The sequence below is a fragment of the Cynoglossus semilaevis genome, chromosome W (genome assembly GCF_000523025.1).
Source record: "Cynoglossus semilaevis isolate Cse_v1.0 chromosome W, Cse_v1.0, whole genome shotgun sequence".
In the NCBI taxonomy this organism is placed as follows: Eukaryota; Metazoa; Chordata; class Actinopteri; order Pleuronectiformes; family Cynoglossidae; genus Cynoglossus; species Cynoglossus semilaevis.
In genome coordinates, this window is record NC_024327.1 from 8,264,931 (window position 1) to 8,283,502 (window position 18,572).

The 18,572-nt window shown below is 43.9% G+C and overlaps 2 non-coding genes and 1 pseudogene across 2 annotated transcripts; all 3 read right to left on the minus strand.

The window, feature by feature from the left end:
• Window positions 1–14,446: 14,446 nt before the first annotated feature.
• LOC112486445 (uncharacterized) lies at window positions 14,447–14,547 on the minus strand (annotated as a pseudogene).
• A 747-nt stretch (window positions 14,548–15,294) lies between these two features.
• On the minus strand, window positions 15,295–15,509 carry LOC112486443 (small nucleolar RNA U3). The gene has a single exon (XR_003048872.1). It is a non-coding gene; the product is annotated as a small nucleolar RNA U3 (small nucleolar RNA).
• Window positions 15,510–16,259: 750 nt separating this feature from the next.
• On the minus strand, window positions 16,260–16,468 carry LOC112486444 (small nucleolar RNA U3). Its single transcript, XR_003048873.1, has one exon. It is a non-coding gene; the product is annotated as a small nucleolar RNA U3 (small nucleolar RNA).
• Window positions 16,469–18,572: the final 2,104 nt, after the last annotated feature.

The window sequence follows — 18,572 nt, forward strand, 5'->3', positions numbered from 1 at the left end:
CCAAGTGTACAGAGCCGACCGCAACACGGAACTCTCCGCAAGAGTAAAGGTGGGGGGATCTGTTTTTATGTAAACTGTGGCTGGTGTAGCTATGTAACAGTGATCCTACAGCACTGCTCCCGAGATCTGGAAACTTTTATTATCAGTTGTAAACCCTACTATTGTCCCCGTGAGTTCACTTCATTCATTTTGGTCGGTGTTTACATGCAACCGCAGACCGGCGTGCAGGAAGCCCCAACCAGATACTGTCTGTGGAGCGGACACATCCAGACTCCTTAGTTATTGTCCTCGGGGACTTTAACAAAGGACATCTCAGACACGAGCTCCCAAAGTACATACAGTTAATTAAGTTCCCGACTAGGGAGGGGAACACACTGGATCACTGTTGCACAACAATTCAAAATGTCTGTCATGCAATTTCTCGGGCTGCACTGGGTCACTAGGACCACACCATGGTCTGAAACGGTGCAAACCCGTAGTGAGGACATCAAAGCATTGGTCCAGTGGCGCCATTAAAGAACTTCAGGCGTGCTTGGATTGTACTGACTGGGATGTGTTCAGGACAGCTACCAACAGCCTGGAAGAGTACACAGAGGCTGTGCCCTCCTACATCAGCTTCTGTGAGGACAGCTGTATACCACCACGAACTAGGGTGAGCTACAACAACGACAAACCCTTGTTCACAGCAGAACTCAAACGGCTAAGGAGGCTTAAGGAGGATGCGTTCAGGAGTAGAGACAAAGAGAGGTACAAAGAGTTAAAATATACATTTAGCAAGGAGGTGAAGAAAGCTAAACGACAGTACTCAGACACTGAGACACTTTCAAAATATTTGCGCCCCTACCGCACCGTTGAAAACAAAGGCTTTGAACATATGCTGCACACTATCAAGCCGTGGTACGCTATATCATCATGTCGTCTTTTTGCAGAGAACGCGATCAAGCAAACATCTTAAAAGCTTAAACGCTGAATTGAGTTTATTTCAAAAGGGAGTTTAGCTGTTAATTTACTACCTGAGTCATTTGTTTGCTTTTGGAGTACAGCACTTATAAAAGCTCTTATTTTACCAAAATATTTTACTTTGCACTGGGCAGTTTATGGTTACATTTTTTGTAGTACCAATTTCTCCGTTTCTTGAAGCTCCGAAGCACCGAAAAAAGGAACCCCAAGTTAATGCCCCAGCTCTGGCTTCCGGAAGCCGGTGGGTCCAACTCTGACTTTTCGGTTTCACAATGGCTGATTACAATGAGTTCCTGTAAGTCTGAGTGGTGCTCGTGCCCCACTAAATATGAAGGCTCCCTCAATTGAGCGCAGATAACACGAACCATGTCATGTCCCGCACCTTTTGCTTCACTCCGGTGGAGCAAGAAATACTGTTTTATATCTATAACGATTATGACACGCTGTAAAATAAAAAAGGACAACAGCGTCACAGCCGAGGAAGACACGGAAAAGACTTGGTAACAGATTACAGATAGAGTGAATGTGTGAGTATTGATGAGAAAGTTATTCATCCTCGTTCATTACAGAACTGTTCAGAGATATATATTTAAAAGTATCAATATATCTATATCTCGCTGTGAACACACCTGGCCGTTTTCAATTTTAAACCAGGTTTAACTCAACAGCGATTAAAAAAAAGACGTGGCAGCAAATTAAGACCAAATACAAGAATATAGTACAAACAGGGAAGAATAATTTCTGCCCCCTATTGGAGATAATAGATCAGTGTGATCATCTTTCCAGACGTTAGATGTCTCTTCATATGTCTGAATAATTCGTCTGTGGTCTGTGGACGAATCTTGAGCTTAAAAATCATTATCGAATCGAATTGCAACATTTCCTGAATCGGGCACCCTTACAGCTAACGACTCTGCTTCTGACCACTATTGTCATTTCGAAAGACAAGGGGTCTGTCCTGACACCTTTCCCTGCATAGTTACACCCACCCTACCCACTGCAGGAACTCCGACACCTCATCCAGCTCCCTCACCTCCACCACTGGACCGACTCTTGCTATCAAAGAGCAAGACGTGAACAGGCTGTTCAAAAAACAAAACCCCCGCAAAGCAGCCGGACCGGACCACGTCTCACCTGCTACCCTGAAGCACTGTGCTGACCAGCTGTCTCCTGTGTTCACAGACATTTTCAACACCTCATTGGTAATCTGTTTTAAATTCTCCACCATCATACCTGTCCCCAAAAAGCAAAAACCCTCTGGACTAAATGACTACAGACCCGTTGCCCTAACCTCTGTGGTCATGAAGTCATTTGAACACCTTATCCTGACACACCTCAAAGCCACCACTGACCCACTCCTGGACCCCCTGCAGTTTGCCTACAGAGCCAACAGGTCTGTAGACGATGCTGTCAACTTAGCCCTTCACTTCATCCTTCAGCATCTGGACCACACAGGACCCTATGCTAGGATCCTGTTTGTGAATTTTAGCTCAGCCTTCAACACCCTCATCCCAGCTATCCTACAGAGTAAACTACTCCAGCTAAGTGTACCTGACTCCACCTGCAGGTGGATCACTGACTACCTGACTGACAGGAGTCAGCATGTGAGGATGGGGAAGCACATCTCAGACTCCCAGACCATCAGCACTGGCTCTCAGTGTATAGATGGGAGATTGACCGCCTGGTGACCTGGTGTAGACTTAACAACTTAGCTCAATGCCCTAAAAACAGTGGAGATGATAGTGGACTTCAGGATGAGCCCACCCCCATCTGGGTGATTCTCCTGTGGATACTGGGTAACACTTCCGCTTCCTGGGAACCATCATCACCCAGGACCTTAAATGGGAGCTAAACATCAGCTCCCTCATCAAAAAAGCCCAACAGAGGATGTATTTCCTGGGGCAGCTGAAACAGTTCAATTTGCTGAAAAGTCAATGATGGTGAACTTCTACACCTCCATCATCGACTCTATCCTCACCTCCTCCATCTCCACCTGGTACGTTGCTGCCACTCCAACGGATCTGAGCAGACTGGTGTCATCCGCTCTGCCGAGAAGGTAATTGGCTGCAACCTACTTTTGCTACAGGACCTGTACACCTCCAGAACCCTATAGTGTGCAAAAAAGATTGCAACCGACCGCTTTTAACCCATCACCAAAGTGAACAGTCGGCAGTAGTGATGGGAAGACCGACTCTTTTTATTGATTTGAATCTTTGACTCTCGAACAGTAAAATGAGCGAGTCGTGAACTAATCTTGAACTACTCATTTCATTCGTTTTACAGCAGGTGGCGCTTTAGCCCTATTGTGGGCGTTGCAAAGAAGGCTCGTTCATAGCGAAAGATTCGTTCACGGCGAAAGATTAGTTTACAGAGAATGATTCGTTCACAGCGAAAGATTAGTTCACAGAGAATGATTAGTTCACGGCGAAAGATTAGTTCACAGGGAATGATTCGTTCACAGCGAAAGATTAGTTCACGGCGAAAGATTAGTTCACAGAGAATGATTCGTTCACAGCGAAAGATTAGTTCACGGTGAAAGATCACAGAGAGTGATTCGTTTGCAATGAAATATTAGTTTGCAGAGTAATTAGATCGTAGTGAAAGATTAGTTCACAGTGAAAGATTAGTTTGCAGAGAGTAATTCGTTCGTAGTGAAAGATTAGTTTACAGTGAAAGATTAGTTTGCAGTGAGTGATTAGTTTGCAGAGAGTGTTTAGTTCGCAGTGAGTGATTTGTGAGTGATTCGTGAGTTCAATATGAACAAATATTTAATATGACTCGGTAGTCACGAGTCATATGAAAGATTCGTTCATTTAGAACGAATCACTCGCGAACAACACATCACTAGTGGGCAGCTTTAAGAGCCCAGTGCTCCCCTCTGGCAGGAGATTGCAGTCATCCCGGACCAGCTTCTTCTCATCTGCTACTGGCCTTGTCAACTCACAAAAAGTCTCTAACTGATCCCCCTCCACCTGCGCACACTCACACACCCCTGCACTTGTATACAACAAATGTTGTATATTTCTTATTATTCTGTATATGCCCACCCATAGGCATAATTTATTTATCAACAATTGTATATCTCCATGTACATTTCTTTCGCTGCACTGTATGCCACAACAAAGAAGGTTACAGAACAATTTCTGCTGCTTTGAAGGTTCCAATGAGTACAGTGGCCTCCATCATCCATAAGTGGCAGAAGTTTGGAACCACCAGGACTCTTCCGAGAGCTGGCTGGCCATCTAAGCTGAGTGATCGGGGGAGAAGGGTCTTAGTCAGGGAGGTGGCCAATAACCCGATGGTCACTCTGTCAGAGCTCCAGCGTTCCTCTGTGGAGAGAGGACAACCTTCCAGAAGGACAATCATCTCTGCAGCAATCCACCAATCAGGCCTGTATGGTAAAGTGGCCAGACGAAAGCCACTTCTTAGTAAAAGGCACATGGCAGCCTGTCTGGAGTTTGCAAAAAGGCACCTGAAGGACTCTCGGACCATAAGAAACAAAATTCTCTGGTCTGATGAGACAAAAATGTAACTCTTTGGAGTGAATGCCAGGTGTTACGTTTGGAGAAAACCAGGCACTGCTTATCAACAGGCCAATACCATCCTGTTTTTCAGCAGCAGGAACTGGAAGACTAGTCAGAATAGAGGGAAAGATGATTGCAGCAATGTACAGAGACATCCTGGATGAAACCTGTTCCAGAGTGCTCTTGACCTCAGAGTGGGGCGATGGTTCATCTTTCAGCAGATGATTCAGAGGCAATGTCTCTGTCATTGGTGTGGAACCCCAGGGTTCACCTCCTGGGCAAGATCTGGTTAGGGCGATTGGTACCTTCCAGTGGACTCACCACCCGCAGGAAGGTTCACGAGGTGCTAGTACAATGCAGTGTGATTTGGGTGGCGGTTGTGGAGACTGCTGCCCCCGCGACCCGGTAACAGATAAGCGGACGAAAATGGATGGATGGATGGGTGGCATTATAGGGTGTTGTGTGTAGAATATTTTAGGAAAAAAATGAATTTAATCCATTTTGGAATAAGGCTATAACATAAAAAAAAATTGGAAAAAGTGGAGCACTGTGAATATTTTCCGGATGCACTGTATGTCCACCCAACAAGCCATACAGCCTGAACCACAGGGTGTATGGCTTATTGGTTAAGCACTTACATCACCTGATGAGTCAATTTATTTCCACGTCAACAGTAGGGTTGGCCTGATACTATATTTTACAAACTGGTACGATTCCGATGTGGTTCACCAATACCAAGTACTGTTATTAATAGTTCTTTAGGTGGGGTTTCAATGATAATGAAGTGAACTGGCGGACAGTCTAATAAGACAGTGTAATAATGTGATACACACAGTGAGGACACCAAGCAAGAAAGTGTTTATATCCAGTTTTATTTTCCTCCAAATGAACAGACAAGTGTTCCAACGCAAGAGCAAACAAGTTGTTCAGTAGTAAACAAAAAGTCTTTCAAACGGACACTGTTGTCACATCAGACACCACTGAGGATAAGATAAACCAATTAAATGATAACTAGTTAAACCATTTAAAGTGAAAACAATGTCCACAGCTTCCCAGTAAACAAGTTCTCACTTAAAGTGAGCAGCAAGTATTATTTTTTTTTTTAAAGTGCCAGGATGAGGTGTAAACTTCTTATGTTTAACTGAGAAGTGACAGTGGATTCAATGCTAAGGTGTGACTTCGTTGTCTTTATACGTATCTAATTATATAAACAAATTAATTTCTGAATGGCTTAAAAAAAGTATGGTTGCAAAATGAATCTCACAACTGGGTGAATGTGAGGCGGAACCTCACACTGCCATAGTTTTCCCTGACAACAGTACTCACCCTGAGAGCAGTGTTAGCACCTGTACATTACTATTAAAACCAAATGGCTGTGTCCATTTCTTATATATGGTCTATGTATTGTCGGGATGACACTTCTCCCTTGCGTTCCCCCGAATTCAGTGATGAGGAAGGATGAGACAGTAGCTCAAAAATAAAAGCTTTATTGAAGTAAAATAAGGCAAACAGAGCTCTGAGAGCTCATACCACCTTCAGAGACGATCTGGAGAGGAAGAACGGCCCCCTTCCCGCTTTGCTTGCTTGCTTATATGCTGCCGGGGCAGTTCCGGCAGCACATGCACGCTCATAGAACTTACATGTTGTAAACTTCCCTAGGGCGTGCTCCTGAGTCACATGAGGGCGAATCTCTTTGTTCATGTGTTTTCCTTTTAAAGACTTGTTTTCGGAGTCTTCATATGAAAATACAGGCTGGTGGTCTGCCTGCTGGGCATTGCTGCCTGACGCACCTCCACCAGTGCCTTTGTGCTGGCGTGCTCATCTGAACACCTCCCTGGGCCCCACTAGTGCCTGAGTGTCACTAGTGGTGCTAATGTTGCCTCCCTCGCTTGGTAGCTGGGAGGTGGCCAGTTATTCTCCTGCAGTAGAAATAAAGGAAGTACACGTCGTACTGATGTTATCGTCACGGCAGCAGGATTTATTCTCCTTTCTCATATATCTGTGTTTCGTGAAATCTGTTTCTTTGGTCTTTTTCTCTTCTCCACAGGGAGTTCTTGTTCAAGCGGTAAGTCATTTACAGGTAGCAGCAAGTTTCGGTGAAGTACGCACAGGGATTTGCTTCCTCCCTCAGGCTGCACTTTATAGACTGGTCCATCTCCCACTCTTTCTACCACACGATGTACGACTTTCTCCCAGTAAGCACGCAGTTTCCCTGGACCCCCCTCTGTGAGAGATTTTTCACTAATACCCTGTCACCTTGCTGAAGAGTAACACCTCTCACCCCCTTATCATACTGCTTCTTTCCTTTAGCTGAAGACTTCTGACTGTTATCAGCGGCTATTTGATACGCTGCTCGCATCCGATCTGCCCACTGTTTTACAAAGCTTTGATGATCACTTGCCCCTGCCTCGGTCTTTGAACCAAAGAGCAGGTCAATCGGTAACCGTGGATTTCTACCATACAGAAGGAAAAATGGAGAGTAACCTGTAGCTTCATGCCTTGTACAATTGTAGGCATGCACAATCTAAGGCAGATGCTCTTTCCACTCACTTTTTTGCTCTTCTTGTAAAGTACGCAACATTTGAAGAAGGGTGCGGTTTAATCGTTCAACTGGGTTGCACTGGGGATGATAAGGTGTGGTCCGAGAATGAGCAATTCCTGACAACTGTTGTAGTCTTTGAAACAAACTGTTCTCGAATTCACGTCCTTGATCATGGTGAAGTTTCTCGGGGTATCCAAAGCGAGGGATGAAGTCCTGGAAAATCCTTTCCGCTGCTGTTTTTCCTGATTTGTTCTTTGTCGGGTAGGCATGCGCAAAACGTGTGAAATGGTCTATGATGACTAGGATATATTCATATCCTCCCTTACTAGGCTCCAAATGCAAATAGTCAATTGAGACCAATTCAAAGGGTGCGCTGGTGGTGATGGATCCCATCGGGGCTTTTTGTGGAACATTCGGTCTTTTCTGTTTGATGCAGGCACATCTCTTTGTCACATAATCCTCTATGTCCTTTTGCATGTAGGGCCAGTAGAATCTTTCACGGGCGAGCTGAATCACTTTTTCCGCACCAATATGTCCCATCTCGTTATGCAAGCTTCTCAACACCACAGGTTTTAACTTTTCTGGGAGGACCAACTGTCTGTGCTGTCCAGTCCGGTAAAGTATTCCATTGTCCACTTCCAGTTTATTCCATTCAAAAAGTAATCTTTTTGTATGCCTTCCCATTGCTTTTTTCTCTCTTTTATTCGGAGTCCATGCATTGAGTTTCAAAGAGATAACTTCTTTAATTGCTGAATCTTCTTATTGTGCGACTCAGATGTTTTCGGGGGTAACACTGGCAACGCTGTCCGTCCACACAACATTTTCATCTTTGTTTTGAAGTTGTAACACAGCCATCCAAGGGACGTCAGCTTCATGACCTGCTTTAGTTCCTTGCCACACTGCCGACACTACCTCAGGCGAAAATGATTCGGTATACTCACCCATTTGATGTTGGATACACACTGGGTATCTGTACAACATATCCGCATCTGCATTCATTTTTCCTGGCCTATACTTTATGTCGAAGCGGAAGTCTGCCAATTCTCCGACCCACAGCATGTGTCCCACAGCATTTAACCGAGCAGAAGTCGGACAATATTTGGACTGGAACAGACTATTGAAAAGGGAAAAGGGTGGGAGCGTAATACAGGTAATCACGAAATTTGTCACAGATCGCCCATTTGAGAGCCAAGAACTCCAGTTTACCAGAGTGTAGGTGATAGTTCTTCTCAGCTGGCGTTAATGTTCTGGACCCATACCCGATGACACGAAGTTTGTTATCCTGTTGTTGGTATAATACTGCTCCCAGCCCGTCATTTGATGCATCTGTGTGCAATTTGAAAGGGAGATCAAAGTTTGGGAAAGCTAGTATAGGAGGGTGAGTTAGCATCTCCACAAAGCTTGACACAACATTCTGGTGTTCGGTTGTCCAAACAATTGGGGTGGGTGCGGGAAGGGAGCTGTCCCTTATCCCCCTTTTTCCCTTGTACTTTGCCCCGGCGGGTAGGAGTGTTAGTCACAGAAGCATCTTCAGCTGGGTTCTGGAGGAGTTCGAACAAGGGTCGAGCAAGTCGAGAGAAGTCTTTGATAAAGGACCTGTAATAACTCAGGAAATCCAGGAGTGTTCTGACTTCGCCAACAGTGTGAGGTTTCCACTCCTTCAGCGCTATCACTGGTTCCAGATCCTTTGGGTCAAGGTGAATTCCTTCTCCGGACACCATTCGCCCAATGTTCCTCTTGAACAGTTCACATTTTGTTGGCCGTAGTTTGATGCCATGTTGCCTCATACGGCAAAGTACTTGTCTGAGATGGTTCACATGTTCCTCAAACGTTTTTGAATAGCAAAGGACATCATCTAGGTATGGCACACAGCACTCATCCCGAATGTCTTCAAGCACTTCTTCCATACACCGCTGGAATGCAGCAGGTGCATTCATCAGTCCAAATGGGAGGCGGATCCATTCATACAGACCCCAGGGAGTGCCGAACGCTGTCAGGTGCCTTGATTCTTCGCTTACAAAACCTTGATGGTACGCGCTACCTTGGTCCAATACAGAGAACCATGTATTCCCTCCCAAGCTGTCTAACATATCCTGTATTCGTGGCAAGGGATGCCGGTCCGGTCTGGTCTTCCGGTTCAGTTCAAGGAAATTGACACATAAACGAAGACTGTGGTCTTTCTTGCACACACAGACAACAGGAGAAGAGTTAGCCGACACTGATTTTCTAACCCAGCCTCGGTTCAGAAGATTCTGGATGTATTCTTTTACCTCTGCATACAGGGGTTTTGGGATGGAGTTGTAACATTTCTGAACGGGCTTGTCATCTGTGGTGTCTGCTTCTTTGTCTTCGTTTTGGTGGTCTACACTTGTTTCTGCTCGAGTTGTACCGAAAAACATGTCTTTAGTCTGGGAGGTTGAGGTCTGAGTGTTGGAGGGGATACTCACTGCCTGAAGGCCGCTGATTTCCCCAATAAAGCCCAGGACTATTTTCGGAGGTAAGAATATGTCATGTTGGATCACATTTTGAATGGGAATTTTCACAATCTTGGAAACACCCGTAGGTACATTAACCAGAGCCGAAAAAAGCTCTAACCCATCCGGTAAACTGCTCTCTATTGCTGAATTGGGTGATTGGTGGGCCCGAGTGGTTGGTGACTGATCATGTTTCGCAGGGGAATTTACATTTACACGGGACAGGGCACTCATTTCAGTCACTGGTGGTCCCTTCCCAATGACCTTACTCCGTTTCCCGGCAAGTTATTTTTCAAAAGACACCCAACAGCTCTGTGTCCCTCTTGTCCACATCGAAAGCAATGGGTACAGTGATCATTTCCTTGGGCTACACACAGTTGACATTTCCCTCTGATTTCTGACTTTGAAGGCTGCTTTGGGCGTGGTTGAGTTACATGTGTGTCATTTGGCGCCACATTCACTGCAGCTGTGAGGACTTTCTCTAGGCTCTTGGTTAAGGAGGAGACTTGTGCTGTCAGGTCCTGTATGGCAGTACGATTAGCTTGGACCTCTACCTGCATCTGGCCATCATTCTGCCGGTCCTGCTGTGCTGCATTGACACTGACAGCCTTTTGTCTGTGTGTCTGCCCCAAACGGTTCTGTCTCTCATTGTCTTCGCTAACGGACCTGGTTATCAGTTCTAAATAGAAATCATCAGTGATACTCATATTGGTCATGTGAGCTTTGATGTCTTGTCTAATATATGAAAATGTCTCATGCATTCCCTGGTAAAGTAAGTGTAAAAACACTCCCCGCACTAGGTTGCTGTCATACTTGAGTCCTGTGCTTTGTTTAGAAGCAATCAAGACACGTTGTTTCAACACCATTAATCTGTACATGAACTATTGTGGGCTTTCCCTGTCATTTTGTTTTGCATTGCTCAGTTCCTGGAACAACTCTGTACTACTTTTTTCCCTGAGATGTACTCTCAGAAACCGTTTCAGCTCATCTATTGTTAGCCCAGCTTGAGTAATTAGCATGTCTCTGAAGGTACCAGGTTTAGTAATTTTTAGTACTGTTCTGATTACCTCAGCCGGTGTGAACCCTTCAGCTAGACCTTCATCAATTTGTTTGCACAGGTTATTGAAACTCAAGTCAGAATCATGGTCAGAAATTTGTCCACATCAGTCCAAATGGGAGGCGGATCCATTCATACAGACCCCAGGGAGTGCTGAACGCTGTCAGGTGCCTTGATTCTTCGCTTACAAAACCTTGATGGTACGCGCTACCTTGGTCCAATATAGAGAACCATGTATTCCCTCCCAAGCTGTCTAACATATCCTGTATTCGTGGCAAGGGATGCCGGTCCGGTCTGGTCTTCCGGTTCAGTTCAAGGAAATTGACACATAAACGAAGACTGTGGTCTTTCTTGCACACACAGACAACAGGAGAAGAGTTAGCCGACACTGATTTTCTAACCCAGCCTCGGTTCAGAAGATTCTGGATGTATTCTTTTACCTCTGCATACAGGGGTTTTGGGATGGAGTTGTAACATTTCTGAACGGGCTTGTCATCTGTGGTGTGAATTTTTAACTGCAGATTTGGAATACAGCCAATGTCACCTTCCTCCCTCGCAAACACGTCAGACTCTTCAAAGAGCATTTGGCGAACCACCACCTGTTCAGCCTCAGTAAGATGGTCTAAATCTACTGGGGGTTGCCATTTATTTTCAGAGCAAGGTGCTTTGTCTGCTTCTTTGTCTTCGTTTTGGTGGTCTACACTTGTTTCTGCTCGAGTTGTACCGAAAAACATGTCTTTAGTCTGGGAGGTTGAGGTCTGAGTGTTGGAGGGGATACTCACTGCCTGAAGGCCGCTGATTTCCCCAATAAAGCCCAGGACTATTTTCGGAGGTAAGAATATGTCATGTTGGGTCACGTTTTGAATGGGAATTTTCACAGTCTTGGAAACACCCGCAGGTACAATAACCAGAGCCGAAAAAAGCTCTAACCCATCCGGTAAACTGCTCTCTATTGCTGGCTCAAATAAGGCAGTCCCTTCCCTCGATGGCGACCTAAAGCGACATCTCACCTCGCAGATCTGCCCCCTTTGGATGGTGAGTCCTCTCTTCCCAGTTTTTACGACAGAACTTGTGGATTCTTCCTTAAACGTTGTTTCATTTAGGACAGACACAAGTGTTTCCACGGTTTGCCTTTGAACCTTCATTGCTTCTGAGAGTAAGTCTAACAATCCAAGACCATCTGGCTGTTGCTCATTTACCATGATTATCTCCTCGATAACATTGAACCCTAGCAAAGGGCTAGTTACACAATTTATACTGACAAGTAGTGGCACTAGTATTGCTACTCTGCCATGGTTTTCACTTAGCACTTCCAGGAGTACCTCAACCCACCCCTCGAATGGTACAGCTGTTCCATTTGCGGCAGTGATGTCAAGCGTGAGGTCTGATAGTAAGCTATTAAGGGGATGGATTTTGACGTTAGGTAACGTTTGTTCTAACCAGGACTTCCCCACCATACTGACCTGGGCTCCACTATCAAGCAACATCTGCACCTTAACCCCATTTAGGTGACAGCTCAACATACACCTTCCACCAATCAATTTAGCTACACGCCTCAGTTTTGCTGAATTGGGTGATTGGTGGGCCCGAGTGGTTGGTGACTGATCATGTTTCGCAGGGGAATTTACATTTACACGGGACCGGGCACTCATTTCAGTCACTGGTGGTCCCTTCCCAATGACCTTACTCCGTTTCCCGGCAAGTTATTTTTCAAAAGACACCCAACAGCTCTGTGTCCCTCTTGTCCACATCGAAAGCAATGGGTACAGTGATCATTTCCTTGGGCTACACACAGTTGACATTTCCCTCTGATTTCTGACTTTGAAGGCTGCTTTGGGCGTGGTTGAGTTACATGTGTGTCATTTGGCGCCACATTCACTGCAGCTGTGAGGACTTTCTCTAGGCTCTTGGTTAAGGAGGAGACTTGTGCTGTCAGGTCCTGTATGGCAGTACGATTAGCTTGGACCTCTACCTGCATCTGGCCATCATTCTGCCGGTCCTGCTGTGCTGCATTGACACTGACAGCCTTTTGTCTGTGTGTCTGCCCCAAACGGTTCTGTCTCTCATTGTCTTCGCTAACGGACCTGGTTATCAGTTCTAAATAGAAATCATCAGTGATACTCATATTGGTCATGTGAGCTTTGATGTCTTGTCTAATATATGAAAATGTCTCATGCATTCCCTGGTAAAGTAAGTGTAAAAACACTCCCCGCACTAGGTTGCTGTCATACTTGAGTCCTGTGCTTTGTTTAGAAGCAATCAAGACACGTTGTTTCAACACCATTAATCTGTACATGAACTATTGTGGGCTTTCCCTGTCATTTTGTTTTGCATTGCTCAGTTCCTGGAACAACTCTGTACTACTTTTTTCCCTGAGATGTACTCTCAGAAACCGTTTCAGCTCATCTATTGTTAGCCCAGCTTGAGTAATTAGCATGTCTCTGAAGGTACCAGGTTTAGTAATTTTTAGTACTGTTCTGATTACCTCAGCCGGTGTGAACCCTTCAGCTAGACCTTCATCAATTTGTTTGCACAGGTTATTGAAACTCAAGTCAGAATCATGGTCAGAAATTTGTCCACCGTGAATTTTGTACTCTCTACGAGGTAAAAATGCGGCTACATCAGATAATTTTACCAAACCAGTTCCATGACCCGCAACCATTGTGGGTACAGTCGTACTCACTGTTGCTCCCACTTCTAGTACTGGTTCAGTCTCGGCCTCTGAATCTGCATGCTCTTCACCTGATGCTATTCCACCTTCTGCAGTTGGTTGTGGTGTTTGCAGTTCATCAATGAGATCTTTAAGAATGAGCAGGCGAGCCATCCCTTGGTCCTCGAGGCCCTTCAGCTGTTTACTTCTCAAAAAGTCGACAATGAAGTCCAAGAGTTCCGCATTAGTGGCATCCTCACCTGGCCAGTCTTCCTCCATCTCATCTTTGCATGACACTGCAATTTTGTAGAGCAGACTTGAATTGGCAGCATGGTTAGCTGGTGAAGCAGCTGCTGAATTTCCCAGCATAGATCTTGTACGGCTGACATCCTCTGGACACCTCTGTCACTCGGTTCACACGCTCAGGAAACCAGACGTCAAGGAATAGGATATCAGGATCCCAAAGTTCTTGGATGATTAGCACCTGCCGAACAAAAGTGCTAATCCCGGACGAGCCCCCAAAATTGTTGCCTCCCTCGCTTGGTAGCTGGGAGGTGGCCAGTTATTCTCCTGCAGTAGAAATAAAGGAAGTACACGTCGTACTGATGTTATCGTCACGGCAGCAGGATTTATTCTCCTTTCTCATATATAACATTTCAAAATCCAAAATCTCTCATTTTGACCTTATGACTTCAACACTAGTCATAACATCCAGGTAATCTTGTCCGTTCACAGCACAGATTTATAGAACCACATTTTAGTAACAATAATACAACATTGTATTGTATTCATAAAAAACAGTAAATCAATCTTGGTTTCAACGAAGTAACTATTTTTACTATAACTATTTGCTATTGTTCCCCTAAACCAATCATAAATAATAATCAATCATCCTTTATGAAGCACTTCCTCCCGCAGAGTTCAATTATACTGAGCTGCCACTTAAGAATAGCTTTTCCCTGGTTTAGAAGATAATTGTATCTTTGTAAGTATCAATTTATTGTACAGATAAAACTTATGAAAAGAGATAATAAAAAAAAGAAAATTACATCTACAATAAAACATGTTCCAAAATAAACATCAACATACCTCATCTTTCTTCACTTGCAAGGGTCCGCTTAGCATTAGCCGCTTACCATCGATTTTACACTCGCGCTTAGAATCAACTTTCCCTCAATAACTGGTCACCTTAACTCGTTAGTCCTCAGTTATTTACATACTTCATATACCTAACTCTTAACCATGTCATAACTCATCTTCATGGTTAGTGAGACCACACTGTTTAGAAACACATTTTTACAATTAGAAACTATAAAAATGATTCCTGAAAGTATAGTCTTGACGATTGCCTGAGTGAACACAAGATCCCATGCTAATGACTGTCCTTCTGACTGAGAGGTTTCTTCAACATTCAGGAGTCCTAACTGAATCATATTTGTCATTCTGATTTATCTACCCACTTAGCTAAATATATGGACTATTACCGACAGTAAATATTGCAATTTTTAACGTAATTATTTGGTTATCTATAATTTCCAACCCTCTACAAAATGTCTTAATAGGAGTTGTATTGAAGGAGTGATAGTGAGGAAATGGACAAGGGTTTGTACCATTTTGCTAAACAGAGTAAAAACTGTAAAGGATGTTTGACAGGTTAGTTTAGTAGATAATATACAGAGAAATACACCAGTAAGTTAGTAGAGTGAGTTAAAAGGTGAAAAACATATTTTGATTGTTAATGAATGAGGAAAATGAGACTCAGACTTTGGTGCAACTTATATATTAAAATACAAAATTCCTGTTGTTACATTCAGGCTGAAGGCTGCGATAGGGCACTCGAGGCTTGTGTCCTAGTATCTGCTACTGAAGTTCCACTGAAAATGTACATGTTCGTTATATTTACACTGACAACCGCTTCAAAACACTGGTGCGACATGTGTTTCCTTCTTCTCTATTATGCTTTTCTTGCTACTGTGACTTAAATTCTGGAATAACTTTCAAATAAGATCAAAATAATAAAACAAACCAACTTAACAGATATGCAAATTCTGCTTATACAAACTCATAACTTTCACACCTCCAAGAGAACCACTCTGAACACATTCTCTTCCTCTCTGCTTGTGTTAGAAGTAGAGAACAGCCATCAATGACAAAGAGAACATGAACACATCAGCTCTCTCTGTCAGTTTCCTGATCAGAAGAAAATGTCATAACTCATCATCATGGTTAGTGAGACCACACTCTTTTGAAACACATTTTCACAATTAGAAACTATAAAAATGATCCCTGAAAGTATAGTCTTGACGATTGCCTGAGTGAACACAAGATCCCATGCTAATGACTGTCCTTCTGACTGAGAGGTTTCTTCAACAGTCAGGAGTCCTAACTGAATCATATTTGTCATTCTGATTTATCTACCCACTTAGCTAAATATATGGACTATTACCGACAGTAAATATTGCAATTTTTAACGTAATTATTTGTTTGTTCGGTGTTGATAAGAGACCAGCAAGAAATTTCTTAATAGGAGTTGTATTGAAGGATTGATAGTGAGGAAATGGACAAGGGTTTGTACCATTTTGCTAAACAGAGTAAAAACTGTAAAGGATGTTTGACAGGTTAGTTTAGTAGATAATATACAGAGAAATACACCAGTAAGTTAGTAGAGTGAGTTAAAAGGTGAAAAACATATTTTGATTGTTAATGAATGAGGAAAATGAGACTCAGACTTTGGTGCAACTTATATATTAAAATACAAAATTCCTGTTGTTACATTCAGGCTGAAGGCTGCGATAGGGCACTCGAGGCTTGTGTCCTAGTATCTGCTACTGATGTTTCACTGCAAATGTACATGTTCGTTATATTTACACTGACAACCACTAGAAAACACTGGTGCGACATATGTTTCCTTCTTCTCTATTATGCTTTTCTTGCTTCTGTGCCTTATACTCTGGAATAACATTCAAATAAGATCAAACAAATACAACAAACCAACTTAACAGATAAGCAACTTCTGCTTATACAAACTCATAACTTTCACACCTCCAAGAGAACCACTCTGAACACATTCTCTTCCTCTCTGCTTGTGTTAGAAGTAGAGAACAGCCATCAATGACAAAGAGTACATGAACACATCAGCTCTCTCTGTCAGTTTCCTGCTCAGAAGAAAATGTCATAGCTCATCATCATGGTTAGACAGACCACACTGTTTAGAAACACATTTTCACAATAAGAAACTATAAAACTATAAAATCTCGGTGTAATCCTTAATGAACTGTCTAGAGTCGTTGCAGATACCGAGGAAGCTCCTTAGTTCGTAAACGTTGGCCAGGGCTTTAATATCCTGGATAGCCTTGACTCTTCCTGTTTGGGGCTCAATACCATCAGGTCCCACAAGTCGGCCAACATACTCAACCTTCTGACAGCACCATTGTCCCTTGGAGATGGACAACTTTGCCCCTGCCTTAGCAAGTTGAGTCAAGTTGTGACGTATTTCTGTCAGATGGTCTTCAAAGGTTTGTGACCTGATCACAATGGCGTCAATATACTGTAGATCAAGTTCCCACGAGCAGCTGCATCGCCCATTGCCTTGTGCAGGAAGATGTTAAACTCGGCTGGTGAGTTAGAATAACCGAAAGGACACCTGTTCCAAGTGAACTGCCGGTTATCAAAGGAAAATGCCAGTTTGTACTGGTCAGAAGGATCAACTTTTATTGTCCAGAATCCACTAGCCACGTCAGCCGTGGAGAAGAACTTTGCATTCTTCACCTTGGAGAGTTCCTGGTCTAAGTGGATCATTGGCCATCTCGACAGTGGAACCTATTTATTGAGCTGTCTGTAGTCAATAGTAAGACGCCACTTGCCTGGTTTAAGCACTGGCCACAGGGGAGAATTGTAGGTTGAATTACATTCTCGTATGATCTGCTTTTTGAGCAGAGTTTTTATGATTTCTCTTATGGAATCATATGCAGCTAGTGGGATCTTATATTGGCGCACAAATGCCGGGGGTGCCCGAGGATTAGTTGGGATTCTCACGGTATGGAGATTTGTGACTGCACAATCGTTTGAATCCTGTGCCCAAATATGTTTGAAATCGTAGAACAGCTCACGGAGTTGTTGTTTTTGAGTGTCCAACGTCAGGCTATCAGCTTTAGTAAGCTGTTGTTGAACCTCTAGTTCAAAACCTGTATACGGTTCTTCTGGCAGAGAACTCACAACGTCTGCCTCAGAGCTGTCTCCTGGTTGCACTACCAGTAGGGCAATATACAGGGCATATACCATTAGGTCTTCTGATAAATCAGTTTCAGGCATAAGGGAGTGTTCATTCCACAATAAGTTGTGTGGCTCAATGTGGATCCAGCTGTTCGGAGAGGTGGAGAACGCAAATCCATAATCCTCTGGGCTGGTTAATGAAACCGGTAGTTCTCCCAGAACTGGGATGGTCAGTTCAAAATCATGGAATGACTCATCTATCAATAGACCTAATGGACAGCGGGCTGGGATAGACAGTGGAAAGTTGGTCACATTCTGTACCAGAATGTAGACTGAACGATTGTTCAGTTCAAGAAAAGGGGTGCCACAAACTGTTAAATTAAAATCCAGGAATGGAGGCAAGGGTTGAAAGAAGGCTTGTGAGCTTGGGAGCCCTTGTCCTTTCAAAATGACCAGCTTGAGGGGGAATCCAGCTGTTCTAGCAGGGATCACTAGGTCAAATTCGTTCGCTACCTGACATGCTTGAGGGATGGTTTGTCCTGAGCGCATATGTTCTGGGTTAGCGAGGAGCGGGAAGTTTGAGATATTCGCGTGCGTCCAAATAACATGGTTTAACATGTCTATTTGGGCTCCTAATCTGATTAATATGTCTGCCCCAACGAAAAGCTGGTTAGGTAGGTCCGGAACTACGCTCCAGAAATGCAGGAATTCCCTTTTTCCAATGGTTACTGTCATAGCACAGACACCCACGGCCTTTACCGGCACCTGAGGTCTATCAGCAGAAAGGAGTCGGTGACTCTTCTGAACGAACGTTGGACAGGGTTGTCTTTGATGAAGCTCGTCGAATAAGGTCTGACTGATGGCAGACTTCTCCGACCAAAGAGCTAAAACTGCATCGGTGATTGTAGTTCCATTAATTCTAACCTCACTTGTTATGGGGGGACAGTATACAGTTGTTTGCGAGTCACCCAAAGAACAAAGGAATGAAGCGTGATCTGAAAAGGGGGCGCTCGACTTTGTTGTTGCTTGACTGGGATCATTACACAGGGACATGTTTTGGAGTTCTTCCAAGTTCTGATCTTCTGTGTCATTCATCAAGCTTGTGCTTGTATGGATCCCGTCACAGAAGGCCTGTGTGCACTCTTTCGGGTTT